An 8,959-nucleotide genomic window follows, 5' to 3' on the forward strand; every position below is an offset into this window, starting at 1 on the left:
CACGCCACCATGCCCAGCTAATTTTGTATTTTTAATAGAGACGGGGTTTCGCCATGTTGGTCAGGCTGGACTTGAAATTCTGACCTCCAGTAATTCACCTGCCTCAGCGTCCCAAAGTGCTGGGGTTATAGGCATGAGCCACCACGCCGGGCCAAATACAATGTTTTTTAAACATACATTGTTTTTTAAACATTGGCTGACTCTTGGCCAAGCATGGTGGCTCACGCCTGTAATCCCAGCACTTTGGGAAGCTGAGGTGGGCAGATCACTTGAGGTCAGGAGTTCAAGACCAGCCTGGTCAACATGGTGAAATGCCGTCTCTACTAAAAATACAAAAAATTAGCTGGGCATGGTGGCAGGTGCCTGTAATCCTAGCTACTCAGGAGTCTAAGGCAGGTGATCGCTTGAACCCAGGAGGTGGAGGTTGCAGTGAGCCAAGATCTTGCCACTGCACTCCAGCCTGGGCGACAGAGCAAGACTCTGTCTCAAACAAACAAACAAAACGGGCTGACTCTGGACTCATACAGGCCTGGTGTCTCCAATCCCAGCCTTGCCATTTTCTGGCTCTATGAACCTGGGTCAGCCTCATCGCCTCCCTGAGCCTCAGTTTCCCCATCTGAAAAACGGGGATTCACCCATTCGCTGTTCTACAAATGTGCACCCAGGACCCACTGACACCAAACCCTGCGCACAGCTTTAACCTATATAAAGTTAAGGCAGAACACCAACATGCTAAGCGTGTTCTCCCCTCCCCCAGGCATGGAGCTGCTGAACTAGTTTTAGGAATGGGGGAATCAGAGCATGCGTGGACAGAGGGAGGGAGCCCTAGCTGCCCGGACCCTGTAGCCCACCACCCCCACACTTCTCAGATCCCCTTCATTTGACCAAAAAAGCCCCTCTACCAGGACGTAGGACCCCAAGCAGGATCCCAGGGCTTGGCGTCCAAATCCAGGCCGGGAACTGACCTCAGCAGCCAGACAGGTGAGGGGGCTAAAGCTCGGGTTTTTCCACCTCCGCTTCCCGCCGCTGCAGCGCGGCGAGCGGGCGCCACCTGTGGGCCGCCAAGGGGAGGTGCGTGCGACTCCCGGGGAAGTGGATGGTCGCCCTCCTTTCTCCCCAGCCCGGGGGGCCCTGGAGCCCCCCAGGAGTTTCGGTAATAGCTCTCATCTCTTAAATTCTCCTCCACAACCCACTTTTCTCAGCTGCCGTTTCCCAGCTAGAACTCGTCGTCCACGTATTCATGCAACGTTTATTGAGCACCTACTCTGTATTGAGCAAACCTAGATCATTGCTCTAGGTGTAGAGTACACAGAAGACAGAATAGGGCTGGCTCAGGCCTGTAACTCCAGCCACTCAGGAATCTGAGGTGGGAGGATCATTTGAGCCCAGAAGATGGAGGCTGCAGTGAGTCATGATCGCACCATTGCACTCCAGCCTGGGCAACAGAGCAATAACCTGTCTCTAAAAGTAAAAAGAGGCCAGGCACGGTGGCTCACGCCTGTAATTCCAGCACTTTGGGAGGCCAAGGTGGGCGGATCACGAGGTCAGCAGTTCGATACCAGCATGGCCAATGGTGAAACCCCCTTTCTACTAAAAATACAAAAATTAGCCAGGCATGGTGGTGGGTGCCTGTAATCCCAGCTACTCAGGAGGCTGAGGCAGGAGAATTTCTTGAACCCAGGAGACGGAGGTTGCAGTGAGCAAAGATCATGCCACTGCACTCCAGCGTGGGCGACAGAGCAAGACTCCATCTGAAAAAGAGAAAAAAAAAGGAAACAAAACAGATAAACCTCCATGCGCTTCTGGAGCTTACAGTCCAAGGGAAGAGAGAAGAGAGAGGAGGAAGAGGACAACAGGCTGCAAGGTCATTGCTGATGGCAGTAAGTGTTCTGAAGGAGAAAGTATATACAGGGATGTCACTGAAGCACCCACTGTGGGTAGAGTGGGTGGAGTGGCCTCTGAGGAAGTGACGCTTGTCCTGAGGCTTGAGAAGAAAAAAGCCTCAGCCATGCCGAGTCTGGAGCCAGGATTTCTAGCAGAAGGTGCAGCCAGCGCAAAGCCCCTATGGCAGAAAGGAGCTTGGGTATTGGACAGTGGAAAAGGAGGTCACAGTAGCCAGAGACGGGAGATGGAGAAACAGGTGGGCTGCGATGTCAAGGCCTATTTTGGAGACAAATCTGACCTCTCACTCTCCCTGAGGAGTCACCTCCTAAAAGCCCGAGGGGAGAAGAAGGCTCACATTGAGCTAAAAGCCCTCCAACGCCACCAGCGGCACCGTCCTTGTGGTGTCGCCCACAGAAAGAAGCCCTGGCCCGTGCCCTGTCCCCCTGCCTACCCCGCCACTCTTCCAGGACTTTGCCTCTGACCATATTGACCCCAATTATGCAGTCAAGGTGCACGTGGTGGGCTCTGCTTGCAAAGTCCCCTTCTTACCCCCTGCCCATCTCCCTGGGAGACACAGGGAACCATACAATGTGCCTTTCAAGACCAATGCTTGCGCTGGGCGCCGTGGCTCACGCCTGTAATCCCAACACTTTGGGAGGCCGAGGTGGGCGGATCATCTGAGGTCAAGAGATCGAGACCAGCCTGGCCAACATGGTGAAACTCTATCTCTACTAAAACTACAAAAATTAGCCAGGCATGGTGGCAGGCACCTGTAATCCCAGCTACTCGGGAGGCTGAAGCAGGAGAATCGCTTGAACCCGGGGGGCACAGGTTGCAGTGAGCCGAGATTGTACCACTTCACACCAGCCTGGGTGAAAGAGCGAGACTCCGCCTCAAAAACAAACAAACAAAGAAAAACAAAAAACAATGCTTAGCATTAGCCACCTTTATTTATTTATTTATTTATTTATTTATTTATTTATTTATTTTTGAGACAGAGTCTCGCTCTGTTGCCCAGGCTGGAGTGCGGTGGCATGACCATGGCTCACTGCAGCCTCGACCACCCAGGCTGAAATTACCCACCCACCTCAGGCCAGGCGCAGTGGCTCACACCTGTAATCCCACTATTTTGGGAGGCCAAGGTGGGAGGATCACTTGAGGTCGGGAGTTCCAGACCAGCCTGGCCAACATGGAGAAACCCCATCTCTACTAAAAATACAAAAAAAATTAGCTGGGCTTGGTGGCACACACCTGTAGTCCCAGCTACTTGGGAGGTTGAGGCATTGCTTGAGAATTACTTGAACCTGGGAGGCAGAGAGTGCAGTGAGCTGAGATCATGCCACTGCACTCCAGCCTGGGTGACAGAGTGAAACTCTGTCAAAAAAAAAAAGAAAGAAAAGAAAAGAAAAGGAAGAGGAGGGGAGGGGAAGGGAGGGGAGGGGAGTGAGGGGAGGAGGGGGAGGGATTCTCCCACCTCAGTAGCTGTGACTACAGGTGCTCACCACCATGCCTGACTAATTTAAATTTTTTTTTTTTCGTAAAGACAGAGTCTCATTACGTTGCCCAGGCTGGTCTCAAACTCCTGGCCTCGAGTGATCCTCCCATCTCAGCCTCCCAAAGCACTGGGATTATAGCTCTTCAGTCTCTTGACACTAAAAGACAATAGACAGCCAAGGGTCTCCCACCCCTGTCGGCCTGGGGACTGCAGTGAGTGCCTCCACCGGAAAGTGTCCTTTGTCCTCTCTGAGCCTGCCGTCCTCCCTGTGGTCATTCGTGAGGATAATCACATGCTTGGTATCGTCGCTTCCATTTGGAGCTGGGGGTGTCTCTACTTCAGCTCTGCCAGGCTGGAGAAAAATGGTCTTAAAGATGGACAGGGCTCGGTGACTCACACCTGTAATCCCAGCACTTTTGGGAGTCCGAGGGGGGCAGATCCCTTGAGGTCAGGAGTTCGAGACCAGCCTGGCCAACATGATGAAGCCCCAGCTCTACTAAAAATACAAAAAACAAAATTAGCTGGTCATGGTGGTGGGCACTTGTAATCCCAGCTAATTGGGAGGCTGAGGCAGGAGAATCACTTGAACCTGGGAGGTGGAGGTTGCAGTGAGCTCACATCATGCCATTGCACTCCAGCTTGGGCGACAAGAGGGAAACTCCGTCTCAAAAAAAAAAAAAAAAAAGGTTGTTACCAGCCCCACAACAAACCCCAGCCCAGCCTGCGCCCTTTGCCTTTATACCCTCGAGAGCAAAGTCTCCCTGTGTGGCCTGACAACCCCAAAAGGGACTATGCAGGAAAGAGATCTGGTTTCTCGAACATTGCTCTTGGGATCCCTGCCTGGGGGTGGCCATGAGAGAGGCTGTGGGTCTCACTCAGCCCCAGGAGGGGAGCAGAGCCCTGTCCCCTGCACTCCCTGCTAGTGCAGAAGGGGTACACCCGGTCTCCACAGCCTGGCCTCAGTTCTGGGGGCTGCCTGGCTACTGGGGAGAAGGCAGAGTCTCTTGGAGCTTTTAATTAAGGTTTCAGAGGCACAGACTTAATTACTACTTTGTGAAGGGTTAATTACCCCTAATTGATTGGGAATCAGGCAATTTTTGTGCCTTCAGAGAATCAAAATATTTTCCCTTCCAGAAGTGCCCCCTCCATTTTGCTTTTTCTAATTTTCCTGCAAGGAGGGGCATGGTGGGCTGGGTAGGGTCTGGAGGATCGGAAACCACCAGTCTCCCCTCGGAGAACACACTTGCCAGGCCTGCCACAAGCAAGAGTGGGATTCAGAGGAGAAAGGTTCCTGGCCAGCTCAAGACAGGAAGACTTCCTGGAAGAGGTGGCCAAGGGTTGGTCTTAAGGACTCCAAGTCATCCTCCCAGGTAAGCCAAGGGCTGTTAGAATTCTGTCCCACCTAGAGGGTAGCAGGGCCTGGGGAAGCTGCAGCTGATGGTTTCGGGCATGGGAATGCTGCCTGGAGTCTCAGTTTCCTCACCTGTTAAATGGGGCCAAGGCTGCGATGAGCCAGGCAGAGTGAGCAGGAAATTGAAGGCTGCCTTTGGAGAGGAAATCCTGATGGCCACCGAGGAGACATCACTCATCTGCTGCTCATCCAGCTTGTTGCTCCTCTGCCTGGATTTGTAGTGATGTAAGCGTTAGAGCCTGTCCACTTCCCAGCCCACATCTCCCTGCCTTCCTCCTAACCACCTTGATGGGCTTTGAACAAACTGTACTGGTTCCCAACTCAGAGCCTGGAGTTCCCCCTGCCTGGGTCACTCTCCCCCTGATGATGCTGTGTCTGAGAAGCTTTTGTCCTGAAATGTCACCTCCTCCAGGGAGCATTCCCTGACCCCTGAACTACTCCTTCCTGGGAATTCTCCAGATTATCACACTTTTATCTCTCTCTTGTTCTATTTTTTTTTTTCTTTTTTTTTTTTTTTTTTTTTTTTTTTTTTTAGGTAGAGTCTTGCTCTGTCACCCAGGCTGGAGTGCAGTGGTGTGATCTAGGCTCAATGCAACCTCTGCCTCCCGGGTTCAAGTGATTCTCCCACCTCAGCCTCCCGAGTAGCTGGAATTACAGCTATGTAATTATGGTACACCACCATACCTAGCTAATTTTTTTATATTTTTAGTAGCGATGGGGGGGGTTTCACCATGTTGGCCAGGCTGGTCTCGAACTCTTGACCTCAAGTGATCTGCCCACCTCGGCCTCCCAAAGTACTGGGATTACAGGCATGAGCCACTGCGCCCAGCCCTCGCTGTTTTTAGAGACAGGGTCTCACTCTGTTGCCCAGGCTGGAGTGCAGTGATGTGCTCATAGCTCACTACAGCCTTGAACTCCTGGCCTCAGGCGATCTTCCCAAGTAGCTGGGACTACAAGCATGCACCACCACATCTGATAATTTAAAAACAGTTTTTTGTAGCGATGGGGTCTTGTTATGTTACCCAGACTGGTCTCAAACTTCTGGCCTCAAAAGATCCTTCTGCCTCTGCCTCCCAAAGTACTGGGATTACAGGCATGAGCCACTGCCCCTGGCCACACTTATACCTCTCTTATGTAAATTGCCTTGTTTAGATCCTGGCTGGGTCTAAACAAGGGCCCAGTTTCCTCATCTGTGAAATGAGGGTGATGAGAACAGCCCCCTCAGAGTTTCAGACCTGACTGTGGTGGCCAGGGGTTCTGGTGAGTTGAGACCTTCTTCTACTGGCCAAGGAGTGGACTTGGGAGATTGTAGGCAAAGCTTTAAGACAGGAGGCCAGAGGCCGGAGCAGGGCAAGTAAGCAAGGCTCAGGTGATGGGTCAGTCAGAAGGGGTTAGAAGACTGATAATGGTGGCTCACGCTTGTAATCCCAGCACTTTGGGAGGCCAAGGCAGGCAGATCACTTGACGTCAGGAGTTCGAGACCAGCCCGGGCAACGTGGTGAAACTCCGTCTCTACTAAAAATACGAAAATGAGAGGCTGGGCGCAGTGGCTCACGCCTGTAATCCTAGCACTGCGGGAGGCTGAGGTGGGTGGATCAGGAGGTCAGCAGTTAGACCATCCTGGCCAATGTGGTAAAACCCTGTCTCTACTAAAAATACAAAAATTAGCTGGGCATGGTGGCATACACCTGTAGTCCCAGCTACTTGGGAGGCTGAGGCAGGAGAATCGCTTGAACCCAGGAGGCAGAGGTTGCAGTGAACCTAGATTATGCCACTGGACTCTAAAAAGAAAAAGAAATTAGCTGGGCGTGGTGGTGGGCGCCTGTAGTCTCAGCTACTCAGGAGGCTGAGGCACAAGAATCGCATGAACCCAGGAGGTGGAGATTGCAGTGAGCAAAGATTGCACCACTGCACCCCAGCCTGGGTGACAGAGCGAGACTCTGTCTCAAAAAAAAAAAAAAAAAAAAAAGGGCGAGGTTAGAGAGGAGGCAGACTTGGGAACAATGGGTATACTGCTATGACCTCGTTTTATAGATGGGGAAAGTGAGGCCCAGAGAGGTGAACTCACTTAGCAAGGGCACACAGCCCTCTAGTGGGGGAGCCATAATTCATTCCCACATTGGGCAGAGTCCCCACACAGAGTGGGGGAGGGGTTAGCAGGGGAAGGCGGGGGAGGGAATGATGGTTGGAGAGCTGTTTGGCAGAAAGGTGAAATACAGTTTTAACTCAGCTGTGTTGGAGGAGATGGTGACTCTGCCAAGATAGAGTAGACATTAAATTAGAGATAGAGGCTAGGCGCGGTGGCTCACGCCTGTAATCTCAGCATTTTTGGAGGCTGAGGTGGGCCGATCACTTGAGGTCAGGAGTTTGAGACCAGCCTGGCCAACATGGCGAAACTCTGTCTCTACTAAAAATACAAAAATCAGCCAGGCATAGTGGTGGGTGCCTGTAATCCCAGCTACTCGGGAGGCTGAGGCAGGCAGATCAGTTGAGGTCAGGAGTTCGAGACCAGCCTGGCCAACATGGTGAAACCTCGTCTCTACTAAAAATACAAAAATTAGCTGGGCGTGGTGATGCACACTTGTAGTCCCAGCTTCTTGGGAGGCTGAGGCAGGAGAATGGCTTGAACCCAGGAGGTGGAGACTGTGGTGAGCTGAGGTTGTGCCACTGCACTCCAGCCTGGGTGACAGAGCAAGACTCTGTCTCAAAAAAATAAAAATAAATAAATAAATAAATAAAAATCTTCGGGAAAGGTGTTCCAGGCAGAGGGAACAGCGCATGCAAAGGCCCTGAGGCTGGACTGGGCCTGGTATATTTATTTGGGGAACAGTGAGGAAGCTGGTGTGGCTGGAGCCAAGTGAATGAGAGGGAGAGCTGGAGGTGACAGGGCAAATCACACAGCTAAGCCTTGTGGGCCTTGGGGAAGACTGGATTTTACTGGGGGAGGTGGGAGCCATAGAGGGTTCTGGGGGAGAGGAAGAGCTTGGTCTGAACAGATTCAGGTGTTTACAGGAAGAACAGATGGCCACACCAACAAAACAGCTGTCACAGATACAGGAAGAGATTTTATATCTCCCTGCGGTTGGTTTTGTTGCCTTTTCCCACGACTCACGGGGAGAGGCACCAGTGGGGCGAGGAGCTGGGAGGAGAGGCCACCCCAGAGTTCCCCGTCCCAGGAGTCAGGGAGCCCCCACCCCCACCATGTCCCAGGACACACTCGGGCAGGGCTGCCAGGAGTGTTGTGTTTTGCCCTCTCTGGCTGGGTGGAAATGGGGTGTGGCTGGGGTGGCCAGGAGGGAAGCTGGGTCCTGGAGAGGCAGGACCTGTGAAGGCATCAGAGAAGGGGGGGCCCCCTCTGAGAAGGCAAAAGGGTCTTGCTGTCTCCTTTCTCTATTTGAGTATCAAAGCTCTGCTCAAGCCCAAAGCTAAAGGGAAGGTCAAGGGTGTGGGGGCGTCAGGCTGTGGGTGGCTTGGTTTGGTCACAGTTGCGATTACACTGCCGATAAGGACCCTCGAGGCTGAACGTCAGCCCGGCCAGGGTTGGGCAACGTCCTGTTGGGGAAGTCTCTTCTAGTTACGGTTTTCGCTTCTCCAGCCCTGCCCTGACCCTAGTGGGAGAATTACAGGCAGGGGAGCACACGCTGAATACTCGCGTTACCAGAAACAGAAATCATCCCCTTTAAATTTTCCCAAGAATAGGATATACACATGTAAAAAATAATCATTAAAGAACTTAGACCCGGCCAGGCACAGTGGCTTATGCCTGTAAACCCAGCACTTTGCGAGGCTGAGGTGGGTGGATCACCTGAAGTCAGGAGTTCGAGACCGCCTGGCCAACATGGTGAAACGCCATCTCTACTAAAAATACAAAAAATTAGGCCGGGCGTGGTGGCTCACACCTGTAATCCTAGCACTTTGGGAGACCGAGGCGGGTGGATCACCTGAGGTCAGGAGTTCAAGACCAGCCTGGCCAACATGGCGAAACCCTGTCTCTACTAAAAATACAAAAATTAGCCAGGCGGCCGGGCGCGGTGGCTCAAGCCTGTAATCCCAGCACTTTGGGAGGCCAAGATGGGCGGATCACGAGGTCAGGAGATCGAGACCATCCTGGCTAACACGGTGAAACCCCGTCTCTACTAAAAATACAAAAAACTAGCCGGGCGAGGTGA

The 8,959-nt window shown here is 52.5% G+C and overlaps 1 long non-coding RNA gene across 1 annotated transcript in view; it reads right to left on the reverse strand.

Moving 5' to 3' along the window:
- Positions 1-1,714: 1,714 nt before the first annotated feature.
- The window catches only part of LOC108514769 (uncharacterized), a 19,677-nt gene continuing 12,432 nt past the window's right edge, over positions 1,715-8,959 (reverse strand). The window contains exons 4-5 of the long non-coding RNA XR_001881328.1: positions 4,863-4,999; positions 1,715-1,751 (exon numbers count right to left, since the gene is read on the reverse strand). This is a non-coding gene — a long non-coding RNA (uncharacterized LOC108514769). The remainder of the gene's footprint in view (positions 1,752-4,862; positions 5,000-8,959) is intronic.

The sequence above is a fragment of the Rhinopithecus bieti genome, unplaced genomic scaffold, assembly GCF_001698545.2.
Source record: "Rhinopithecus bieti isolate Rb0 unplaced genomic scaffold, ASM169854v2 scaffold_33432, whole genome shotgun sequence".
Taxonomy (NCBI): domain Eukaryota; kingdom Metazoa; phylum Chordata; class Mammalia; order Primates; family Cercopithecidae; genus Rhinopithecus; species Rhinopithecus bieti.